At 45.0% G+C, this 12636-nt stretch overlaps 1 protein-coding gene and 1 long non-coding RNA gene across 2 annotated transcripts in view; one reads left to right on the plus strand and one right to left on the minus strand.

Annotated features, from left to right (window-relative positions):
* LOC116658270 overlaps positions 1 to 12636 on the minus strand; it is a 34551-nt gene that overhangs the window by 20881 nt on the left and 1034 nt on the right. Inside the window, exons 2-3 of the long non-coding RNA XR_004313572.1 lie at positions 9325 to 9375; positions 7256 to 7397 (exon numbers count right to left, since the gene is read on the minus strand). This is a non-coding gene — a long non-coding RNA (uncharacterized LOC116658270). The remainder of the gene's footprint in view (positions 1 to 7255; positions 7398 to 9324; positions 9376 to 12636) is intronic.
* DAAM2 (dishevelled associated activator of morphogenesis 2) overlaps positions 1 to 12636 on the plus strand; it is a 128327-nt gene that overhangs the window by 13185 nt on the left and 102506 nt on the right.

A 12636-nucleotide genomic window follows, 5' to 3' on the forward strand; every position in this document is an offset into this window, starting at 1 on the left:
GTTTGACTATGATATCTCTAGGTATGATTTTCTTTGTTTTTATTCTACTTAGATTTTTGAGCTTCTTGGATCAGTAGATAAAGCAGATCAGTAGATTTTTATCAAATTTTGGAAATTTTATGTCACTATATCTTCAATTTTTTTCTGTTCACTTCTATCTCCTCTCCTCAGACACCCATTCAATTGAATATTGACACAGTTGATGTCATTCAGAGATCTCTGAGTCTCTATTCATTTTTTTCCTTCATTTTTTATCTCTGTTCTTCAGATTGGTCATTTCTATTGATCTATTCTCTAGTTCATTGATTCTTTCTTCTGCCATCTTGAGTCTGCCACTGAGCCATATAGTGAATTTTTCATTTTAGGTGTGTTTTTTAACTTCAGACTTTTAATTTGAGTCTTTTTAAAAGTATAATATCTGCGTTCTAATTGAGAATCTCTATTTGTTCATTCACTGTTGTCACTCCCTTCTTTGATTCTTTAAACATTGCTTTCTTCAGTTTTTAAAACATATTTATAGTAGCTGCTTTTAAGTCTTTGCTTGCTAACCCAGCATGTGAGGACACTCATGCAGTTTCTGTTGACTTTTTTTTTCCTGCACATACGGTTACACTCGACTGTTTCATTGTGTGTCTTGAAATATTTTTGTTGAAAACTGGACATTTTAGATAATCTTTTGTAGCAACTTTGGATTCTGAAGGTTGTTACTGTTTCATTTGTTTGTTCTGTAACTTGCCTTGGCTAAATCTGTGAAACCTGCAGTATGTAGGTAGATGTCTCAGCTCAGTTTTGTTTTGATATTCTTACTTTCATTTGGAAACTTGCCTTCCTAAAGATAACCCTTGTATCTTCCTAGTGTAGTGATCAGTCAATGATTTCACAAACCCTCAAGCCAGAACACCAAAGATTCCCAACATTCTTAACCCAAATCCATCAGTTGGTAAAGTATAAACTCTTCTCAGATTGTTAATATGCCTTTGATTGATTTCCATAGTGCTGAAATGATAGTTTTTGTCAATTTAATCCAGATTTATAATTGCTTTGGGGGGATAAGGTTTGCTAATCTCCTTACTCAGCCACAGTTGAAAGCCCCCCCCCCCCCACTTCCACAGGGAAGTTTTTACTTGACTGGCATGGTTGTAAAATGGCTTTGAATATATATGACTCTTTTCCCTACGAGTCCTTTGGTAGGTTTTTCAGAGACTGTTCCATTGGGTCCTTCTAACTGCAACTATCATGTTACGGCCTGTGCATTCTCTTCCTTCAGCTGATTTTCTCCCATTTAGTTGGTTTTCCTGTGGCCCACTTTGTACCAACTCTTGGTATTGTGGTCCCACAATTCTTCCAGGTAGTCCTCTTTGGTAAGATCAAAAAATATCTCCTGGCTCACTTTCTCTCCCATGTGGCCCACATATGGTTGTCAGGAAACATGTATTAATCCTTGTCCTAGCAAGTGCAGAGAGTGCCAGCCTTCCCAATAAAGCAACTACTCTCCTTTGATCCCCCACCAAATCAGTTTACCATCTGTCTCTTGCCTTATAGATTTCCAGGCTGGAGTCTGACACTGTCCACAATTCCCTACTTCAGGAAGCATTTAGTGAGGTCCTTGAGTCATCCCCCTTAAACTGTTCTCACAGTAGGGGTAAAGAGAAGGAATTCTAGTGCAGGCATCTCAGAGAAATCTTCTTCATTACATTCTTTCCTCAATTTCCACACTTTCAATTTTTTTTTACAGGAAGGAGTTCTTGGAGACATGTAACCAGTTACTCAATATTGCCTTTTGAAAATCTGCTTCTCGTGCTGAAGCATGATTGTAGAATTTCTTATTGATTGTATCTTGCTGCCTCATTAAAAATTCCAATTCAGCATCGCATTACACTTGTGTTTATTTTTAGAGCCTTCTTCTGGTCCCCTTCAGACTAAACAATGTTCTGAAAGTTACGGATGTTCATAGATGTTATGTGGAAAATGGGTCCTGTGAGGAAACAACTTTGGGGAGTACAGTGCTGAGCAAAGTGAGGCAGATCTCTTCTACTGGGGGCTGTCTCAGAACTTTCAGTATGCTAATGTGCACTGCGACGTTCCCAGGTGTGTGTATGGAGGTGGCAGACTTACAGTTTTTATCAAACTTATTTGACCACGAGGAATACTCCCTCTGCCTTTTTGGCAAGCCACGTAAAGATATTAGCATTCTATAGAATGCATTTTGGAAACACTGGCCTGGAAGGTACCAGTGGAAAGGGACGGTACTTTCTTCAACATCCAAAGGCAGGCAACATACTGTTTTCCTCTTCCTAACCTCAGTGATTCTGAAAGTTTCATGTGCTTTTATTTATTTTTTTAACCTGGATGTAGTCAAGCTTTCTTGCATGGTCCCTCCACTGGGTTGAATTCTTACTGACAGAAACCCCATCTAATGAACCTTTGCATCACCAGGGCTTACCACGGTGCCTGAGACTTAGCAGGATGAGTGAATGAGTAGTGTTAGAGAAGGATTTCTTTGCAGCTGCTTCTGTTTCTGCTGCTTTCTTTTAAAGAAAGTAAGAAAATATCCCTACACTAGAGTCCCAAACCACATATACGCTTGAATCAAACAAGCCTATTGGATGTTTATGAAACTCCCCAGTGTCTGAAAACCTGTTCTTATGAATATCTGCAGGGGGATTCATGAGGTGTGCAAATGTTCCTGCTCTTTCCAACTGCAACCAGGGTGGGTTTTCTCTTTCTTTATTTCTGTGTGTGTGTGATTGTGTACACACAGCTGAAGAGATGAGTCGCTGAGAACTTTCCAAAAGAAATGAATGGGATAAAACAGATTGCCAAGTTACTGAGCGGTAATTAAGAACAGATTCCTAACATCATCACTTTACCATTTTAAAGATATTTTCCTTTAAGAGACAAAACCACTGAATGATGAAACATGTCATGCTTCTCCTGACGTCCCTTAATCTTCCAAAAATCCCTGCTCAGTTGCATACACACATCCACACATCTATGCCAGCCCAAAGTCACCCGGACCTGAAGATTGTAAGCAGTCTCAAATTATTTTTCAAGGGAGAAAAATGACTGTGTGTGTGTGTGTGTGTGTGTGTGTGTGCGCGCGCGCGCATGTGTTTATGCAACTTCAGTCCCGCTATAGATCAGTTGGGAAGATTTCTTTCTCTCAAGCATTTCAAAATACAGTTTCACCTTGAAGCTGGAGCACTTAACCCCGAGCATTATTTTTTTCAAGGGTTTTGAGCCACTGAAAATGGGACTATGATGGGAGCGTGTACGCAGCCCTGACTACAAGGACTCTGGCCCTAGAAATAACACAAGCAGCTGTGACAGCTAGTGGGCATGGCCTTCCCTGGCCTGGGACCCTGGGCTCAGATCACACGTTGGGGTGGTTAGGAAGGAATTCCACCCACTTCCTCACGCACTCAAGCACTCTGCACACTGCGCAAGATCCCATCCCACATCTGGCCAGGTGCGGTGCCTCACTGGGCTCTGCCAGGGTCGAGAGTGGAGTGGGAGAACATACTGGATTAGACACACTCGTGGCCTGCCTCACCCCGGGGATGGGGGGCTGCCGCCACGATGTCCCAGGATTGTGTGTGTTGTGGTTAAACACTTAGGGTTTTGACGTAGGCGGGGCAGCAGAGTCGACTCTCAAAGCTGCTGCAAACAACCTGAGAAGGCTTCTCAAAAATGCAGTCCCGCGCCTCAGAAGGCGATGGCCTTGATGGAGGCGAGTCTCCAATCGCTGCCTGTTTGGTGTGGTCATATCTGAGCCAGGGGAGGTTTCTCTAACTCCCGGCAAAGATGTTTGTGGAGAGCTAGATGCCAGGAACCTGGTGAATTGTGCATTAATGTTAAGTATATTCTTGGTATTAACTAACAGAGGAGCTGTAGGGGGCGGGAAGGAGTGGAGAAGGCAAAGGGCAAAGAGAGGAAGAGGCATGTAATAATAATGGCCATGTGTCAGTACAGTCTGTAATTCAGTCCCCACTCTGGCACCAGGGGCTTGATCCTCCTATTTATCCATAGTTTTTTGAGAGAAGCTAAATGATACTCTTACTCTAAGAGCCAGAGCTGGGGTTAGAAACCAGGCTTTTCTGATGCACATTCTGAGACCTTGCTACTACCCCACACCACAGCGATGACCTAAAACATCTTCAAGAAGGTCACGTCCTATTGAGAGGTCCTTTCCCGGAAGGAACTGTGATCCCTCTGAACTTTCTTTAGTTGTATCCTTAGAAGTTACTGTCAGCTAATAGAAGTCCAGGAGGCCTGTTCTAATCACTGGAGATGACATCCCTTATTATATAAGTGAGAGAAGCAGGATCGGGCCCATGATCAAAATACCTGACATGTGACGTGTCTGTGCCACACGGGGTTTAGAACAAGCTGCTTCTGCCCTCTAGACATTGTCAACATACTTGATACAGAGTTTGGCACTTCCCTGAGCAGAGCCTGGGGGTCAGCAGGCAGATTCGGACAGCCTCAGAGGTGGGATGAGAGAGACCTCACAATTCTGTGTGTTCCTCCCCAGTCTCAGAAGAACTCATGGAAGTAGCAACTTTCAATCCATTTTGCCTGATTTAACCTTGTCAACAGTCCTTTGGGATACAACATTCTTCATCCCATGTTATTGATGAGAAACTGTATTAATCAAGGTTCTCCAGACAAACAGAACCAACAGGATGTGAGCATGCACATGTACACGTGTGTGTAGATAGATGGATGGATGGATGGATGGATAGATAGATAGATAGATAGATAGATAGATAGATTTTTAAGGAACTGGCTCCTGTAATTGTGTAGGTTTGATGAACCCAAAGTCTGATGGGGGAGGCTGGTTGGCTGCAGATCCAGGGAAGAGTTGCAGTTCAACTCTGAAGGATGTTGCTGGCAGAATCCTGGAGGTCAATGTTCTATTACAGCCTTTAACTGGCTGAATGTGGCCCACCCACATTATAGAATTTCCCCCTCATCCAAAAAAACACCCTCATGGAAACATCCAGAACGATGTTTGACCAAATATCTGGGCACCATGGCCCAGCCAAGTTGACACATGAAATTAACCATCACAAACACTAAGTTTCAGAAAGTTTCCTGCTGTGCTGAGATCACACAGCAGCGAGAGGCCAGGCTGGGGATTTAACGAGGGTCTCTGACTTTTAACACCTGAGTTCTCAGTAAATTAGGGAAAAGAGGGGGATCTGGTCATCATCACACTGATTGGGTGGCGTACTTATGGGATTCTCACTTACCCTTCACAAGGTCTTTGCTGAGTGCTCCCGAGGTCCATGCGATATAGACCAGGAGCTCTGGCCCTGGGCAGTGGGCAAAGAAGGACCTTTGGGAAGCTTTTTTCCACTTTTCCCATGAGTTGGCTGGGCCTTGGAAGTACACGGTTGGCTTTGGAAGCCAAGACAAGCTTGATGAACTATTTGAGGAACCCTCAATGAGCAGGTGGAATTTTCCAGAGGAGCAGTGTCCTGCACAGAGCCTCACTGTGTGTTCAGGGAACATTCCTGGAATGTGCAGCTGACAGTCAGGTGAAGAAAGATGGAGCCACCCCCACCTCCTGTGGTCTTGAGAATAGAGCACCACCCGCCTCTACCTTAGGGCTCTGTGTGTGATAATGTTGGGGTAGAGGGTGAACCAGACGAACTTGGAAGGGACCCTCCCATTTTATGGACACTTCAGGGCACACCCAGCCTCAAAAACAGCCCCTTAGCACTTAGAACCACATATTTTACAAGCTTCACCTGCTCCTCTTCCCAACAGAACCAGAGTAAGTTCACCTGGGGAGGGATAGAACCTCCTCTCTCCCAGACCTGGAACATTCTGGTGCACAGCCTCACTCCCCCTGACCCTGTCCTTCTCATCCTCCCCACCCACCACCTCTAAGTCTCCGGCCCTGTCTCACCTGATCTTTAATCCCTTTCTTCCTCTGATTTTGCCTAGAATAACTTAACAAGAATATTCTAAAAGGAGTTAATGCTAAAAGGAGCTAACGAGGATATTCTATTTCTCATTAAGTCTGGCTCTTCATTTCTATTTGGTCTGCTCCTGCTAACTTCCATTAATTCTACTGCATTTCCATATGACTGTGGTCAAGTAGATCAGCCTGTGTTGTGATTCCAAGGGGGGATGGTCGCACCAAAGCTCCTGATACTAGAAGTGAGTCGGTCACAAAACTCTCTTGTGCTTTAGTCACTTTCCTGCATCTTTTTTTTTATAGTAACAATTTTCTGTAGATACCATTGATTTTGTCCAAAGTTAGGCAATAAAGATAAGTAGTTGGAAAAGCAGGATTAAAGTTGAGGGAAAATGGTATTTGGAATATAGATTAGGGTGTAGAGACAATAGTTGACTTTCCCTGATAGTCATGGAGCCTGGAAGTCACAAGAAAGGATGACATCACAAGAGGAGAGTCGGTGATGCACAGGAGAAGGAAGGTTACCAACAGATCCCTGGGGAACATCGACATCCAGGTGGAAGAAGGACCAGGAAGAGAAACTGCACAAGGGGAGTTGTAGTGCTGGGAAGACATTCCTGAGAGAGGGGAGTGCTTCAAGAAAGGGGTGGTCTACACATTTTGAAGGATGTGACAACGAAGACTGACAAGACTGGAGTCAACTAAAAGGTCATGTGACCTGAGAAAGCACAACTTCAGGGATTCAGGGCAGGATGTCAGCAGCTAGCTGGAAGGTGAGGGGGATTCAGGGAGACAATGGACTGGACTTAACTCCCAAGTGCACTGTGGCACTTTCCAGTTCCAGAACTTACTTTCAATCTCCTTCATCTTCGTTGAATTAAATAGAATTCATGATGACTTTGCAAGAATAGGGATTCTTCATTGGAGTCTGTTATTGTGTTATTAAAGTTGTTGCAGAAAATACACAGAATTAGAGTCAGAAGAACTAGCTTAGGGTCTAAGGGTCCCTTATTGGTTGACTGTGTGATCTTGGGCAGGATATTTATCAAATCTGGCTTCTTTTCTTATATAAAAAATGGAGGTTATAGTGATATGTACCCAGATTGTGAGGTTCAGAGGAGATATATGTAACTAGGCTTTGAAAACTATAAAGAATGATGTTGGTATGAGGTTAAAAAGAATTGTCATACTTGTAAGCTAATGCTCAGGAACTGTCCCAATATTGTATTTTGGTAGATTGATGGGAGTGTATCAGGTAAGATTATATTTAGCTATAAAACACAAGGCTCAGCTATAGTAGCTTGAACACACAGGAGTTTTTCTCACCTGACAAGAAGTCAGAACAAAGTATAGCCACTTAGGGATGTCACCTAGGGCCTCAGCTCTTTGATCTTCCTGCGCCAGCATTCTTGAGTGGCATTTGTTTTTCTAGGTTGCAATATGGCTGCTGTACCTCCAGGCATCATATCTGTGTTCCAAGAGAGAAGAAATGGGGCAAGGAGGAAGAGGAAATGTCAAAGGGTTTAAGGGGCATGCCATCTGAATCTGGCTTTTTCTTTTTTTTGAATTTTTAAATTTTTTAAATACAAGTATAGGTGATTTACAATATTGTGATAGTTTCTGATGTAATGCATAGTGATTCAGTTATATATATATACACACACATACATATTCTTTTTCAGATTCTTTTCCATTACAGTTTATTATAAGATATTGAATATAATTCCCTGTGCTATACCATAGGATTTTGTTGTTTATCTATTTTGTATATAGTAGTTAGTATGTGCTAATCCCAAACTCCTAATTTATCCCTCCCCTACACCGTTCCTTTTTGATAACTGTAAATTTGTTTTCTATGTGTGTGAGTCTGTTTCTGTTTTGTAAATAAGTTCATTTGTATCTTTTTTTTTAGATGTCACATATAAGTGATGTCATGATATTTGTCTCTCAGTGTCTGACTTAGTTCACTTAGTATGATAACCGCTAGGTCCATCCATGTTGCTACAAATGGCATTATTTCATTCTTTTTTTATAACTGAGTAATATTCCATTATTTACATATATTATATATATAAATACCACATCTTCTTTATCCACTCATCTGTTGATGGATATTTAGGTTGTTTTCATGTCTTGACTGTTGTAAATAGTGCTGCTATGAACATTGGGGTGCATGTATCTTTTCAAATAAGTTTTCTCTGGATATATGCCCAGGAGTGGGATTGCTGGATCATATGGTAACTCTAGTTTTTTAAGGAAACTCCATACTGTCCTCCATAGTGGCTGCACCAAATTACATTCCCACCAGCAGTGTAGGAGGGATCCCTTTTTTCCACACCATCTCCAGCATTTATTATTTGTCAATTTTTTGATGATGGCTGTTCTGACTGGTACAAGGTGATTCCTTACTGTACTTTTGATTTGTATGTCTCTAACAATTAGCAATGTTGAGCATCTTTTCATGTGCCTGTTGGCCATCTGTATGTGAATCTGGCTTTTTCTTAATGAGTTTTTGTGGAAGATGACCCTGCCTTCTGCATGCCAACTTCACTGGCCGGAACTAGGTTTCATAGCTATCTCTAGCTACAAGGGAGTCTGGAATGGTGAATATTATAGATTTTAGTTTTCTTTAGTTGAGGAAGGCAAGGGAGAAGGGGTTTATCAGTAGCTTTTGGAAGCCAATGTGCAGTGTCTACTACAGATCAGAGCTCAGCCTGCCAATGGAAACTTGATGTGAGGAAGGGGCTGGAGGGATGTGGCAGGGGTTATGATGCTCAGGAGGACAACTTGACAGTGACCAAACTGCAGGGCTCTGAGCCTTCTGTGGCTTGGACCAAAACATCTTGGCTGTCTCCAACCAAGAGGCCTAGCCCCAAGACTTGGCTCCTCAGGCAATCAGCCCTAACCAGCTGCTGCCAAAGGGGTAAATACATTCCAAGTCCTTGAGTCCCTGCTGCACTGTAACTGTGGTTAAGACACACCACCACCTTTACCCCATCTGGGCTAACGGAAAGCTCATGGAGTTGTGTTGTCTTAGTGATGGCTTGTGGTTGTCTGTGTTCCTTCTCCTTAATCGGGACTTGAATACCTGCACGCTTACATTGTCCAACTCTACAAGCGATTTGCATCTCATGCATATCATTTTTCAGTTCATTCTCCAGTCCTTGGGAACCATATAGGATAAAACATTATGCTCTCCTTTTCTCTACTCTGGAAGGATGGTCCTTAAACCAATCCATTTCCCTCAACTCCTTCAGCTAGGTGGAGAAACAGATGACCACAGGAATCCAGGACTGAACACCCAGAAAACTCTGCGTAGGTCATCACCCAGTGTGGGCACTGTCTGCTTGCTCACTCTTGAGAGTGTCGGGGAGACAGAGAAAACCTAGACTCACCCTGAGCATGGTGCCAATCGTGGAGGAGACAGTTGTTTTTGACTAAGGCAACTTCCAGTCCAGAACAGGAGGTAGGTCACAATCACATTTAAAGAAAAAAAAAATTAAAAGCAATGTTTAAAAGTATGAATGAGAGCTATTGTAAATGGCTCAAACTCTGTATATAAGCAATGAAGTAAGATGAATTGACTGGTACTAAGTTGGAAAAGCTATACAGAGGCAGGGAGTGTGGAACCTAATTTAATAAAAATAAACTTTTGTTTGTTTGTTTTAAATGCACCCACTCCCAGAGAAGAAATGGAAAAGTTGTTAGGGTGTGGACCAGGGCTTCTAAGTAGCTGTTCTGTTCAGCCTGATTTATCTCCTTTTTTGCCCTAGCACCTTCCTGGGACTTTAGTGTCCGGGCAGGGACCTGGTCTGTGAAGAGAGCTCTCCCCTGCCCCCAGCACCTGACCTCCCAGCCGGCTCAGGCCAGGGAAGGAGCCAGGAGAAACCCACCGCCTAGGTCACCGCTTCTGCCTCCCTGACCCTTACATGTTTCCAAAACAGAGGGAGCCCAGAGAAGGCTCCTTGCCAGAGTTGGAAACAGCTACCCTCATTGTCTGCCTCGCCCTGCCGGCTGCGCTCTCCCTGCCTCCCTCCCCTGCTTTCTGTCTGAGAGTGTGAAAATTACAAATCCCAAGGAACTGCAATCAGAACTCTACCTAGGGAAAATTCAGAGTATCCTTGCCATAAATATCCCGCTCCAAGACGCCTGACGTCAGAGCGGGGCGGGAGGGCGCGAGGCCGGCCCAGGGGAAGCGGCGAGATTTGGTCGGAATAGAGCAAGCACAGCGCGAAGCGGGGCGCAGCGGGTGGCGGGCGCGCAGCCGGGCGCGGGGCTGCGGGAGCGGAGGACGCGCCATGGGGTCCCCGGAGTAAGTGCGGCTGCCCCCTCTCGTCCTTGCTTCGCATCGGGGGGCGGGAGGACCGCAGGAGGCTTTCGGGGGTACTTCCCCACTTCTCTCCCCCTCTACTTTCTTTCCAACGCTGAAAGGGGATTGAAAAGGCAGCGGCTCCGCGGGCTGCCTGTTTTGTTTCTCCAAAGTGCTTGCTGGAGCCGCGCAGGATCCTTGAGTGGGGCTCGCAGGCCCTGCGTGCGTGTCTGTGCCGATGGGTGTGATTTGCGTGTGTGTCTGTGTCTGTCTGGATGGGCACATCTGGACACAGGAAATGTCTTTGGAAAACTTTTTTTTTTTTAATGTTTGTTTGTGGCTTTGAAATCTGATTCCTTGTTGTCACAAGTGGACAAACATAGCCGGTTGCCCCCCAAACTGACAACTTTTTGGTGGTGGCTTTTCCTGGTTCAGGCTGTGCCTTCCTTCGGGTGATTTAACTCTTTACTAGCCCTCAGCTCCCACTGGCAAACCTGGCCTCTGGCCAGCAGGCAGGGCAGAGGGAGCAGGGAGGTTCTTGCTCTCAGAGGCATTGGGACCTTGGGAGAGGGAAGGAGCATCCCAGGAAAGGGGTCCTGACTGGGGAATCTTAGCACCTGCGGCTGCTGCCCATCTGCCTGCTGTGGTTCGGACAGCGCCAGGCAATGGGGCTTTGACTTAACCAGGAAGGAAGGATCTGGTCTGGAGGCAGGTAATTGTAAAGGGGTCAGGGAGGAGGAAGAGGTAGTGGGCAGGACACTGAAGCTCGGTGTCCAGCCCTGCCAGAGAATGGGATGGACGTGTCTGCCACATGTGCCCACATTGGCGGCCATGCAGGGTTTTCTGGGAGCGCTGCAGTACCCCAAACAAGATGCAAGCTTGTAACATAAAGAGACATGTCTGAGCTGTGGGGTGGAGGAAGGGGGGAGGTGGGGGAGAGGGGGAGAGATTTTTATCAAAATTGAACACAGATTGTTGAGGTCTGGGCTTGATTTAACTCTTCTCTCTCTGCCTTGGCCACTTTTCCACAGTCCTGTGGTGGATTTTCAAAGTTCCTGGGAAGGAAAAAAATCACACTTCTCCAGGAAAGAGTCCCTGGTGATTTTCCTGGAAATGTACAAGGGAAAAGAGAGCAACTTCCCATCTTTAAATAGTTTCAAGTTTTGTGTTGCCCTTCCTTCCGAGTTTGGTGTCAGTTTCTTGGATTTCTCTGAAAAGTTGGCTGAAAGAAGGAATGGATTTTCCCTAGGATGTAGAGGGGGAATTGTGCTCTACTGAGAGTGGGAGGAAAGGGGGTGCGGGACTGTTTGGACCCACCAGCCCTGGATTGCCCAATGCACGCACTGGATGTCAATAGCTTAGTTCAACAAACCAGTGACCACAAAGAGAGCCCTTTCAGCTTCGTCCTAGCCGGGTCTCTGGGTTTGTGTTTTGCAACTGAACCAACCTACAATGTTTGGGTGGGAGGAAGATTACTGGACTCTCCCTGTGTCCTAGAAAAAAAATGAGAGAATAAAATCAAGGGACCGGGAGGAAATCTGGATCTAAAACCGGACCCACAGGAAGTTCAAGATTTGGGAAAGATTTTAGAAATCATACAAATTGACCCCTGGGGAAGAGCTATAAAAGACCGAGCAGACAGCAGTGTCAGCTATAGACTCCTTTAACTTCAGTACTGTGTCTTTGACTTGAATGTGATGAAGAAGAAGGAAACTGAGCTAAAGGCCCGTGAAAACAAAAGTGCGCGGAAACGGGGGTAGCTGGGTACCCGTGAGAAGCACATGTCGGCGCCTATTTGTGCCTTAGTGACCATGTGGGGATGGTCGTGGCCTCAGGCATGGAAGCATAAACGGGCCATTTCTCAATTGCTCTGGGAGCTGCGTTGACCCCCATTTCTCTCCTTTTTAAATAAACAACTGCCCTATTATTGTCTTGCTCAGTGGTAGTTGCACACTCCGGCTCATGACTTCTAGCCGAGTTTCCAGGGCTTTTCCTCTGGATCCTGAGATGCTGAGGGAATACTCATGCCCCCATCAGGACAAAAAGAGGAGGGAAACTTCTCCTGGGTGTTAGAACTGAGAAGAGAGTCAGGAGTTCAGGAAGAGGGGAGGCTGTGAGGCGGGACCAACAGGAAGTCTGGTAGAGGTTTTTAGTTTGGGTGAGTGAGGGGAAGGTTGGAAGACTATTGCTTTCTGTGGAAACATGTCCTCTCCCCAGTCTTCTTCCCCAACTTCCTGCCCCCAGAGTTTCTGGATGCAAAACAGGTTAAATTCTCCCCATTACTGAAGAGCCTAGATCCAGAAGTAAAGAATTGGGCAGGGCCAAGTGTAGGTGGTTGGGAGGGTGCAAAGATCATCAGTGAGGCAGAGGCTGGCTTTGTTACAGTGGAGCCAATGGA

Source organism: Camelus ferus, chromosome 20 (genome assembly GCF_009834535.1).
Source record: "Camelus ferus isolate YT-003-E chromosome 20, BCGSAC_Cfer_1.0, whole genome shotgun sequence".
NCBI lineage: Eukaryota > Metazoa > Chordata > Mammalia > Artiodactyla > Camelidae > Camelus > Camelus ferus.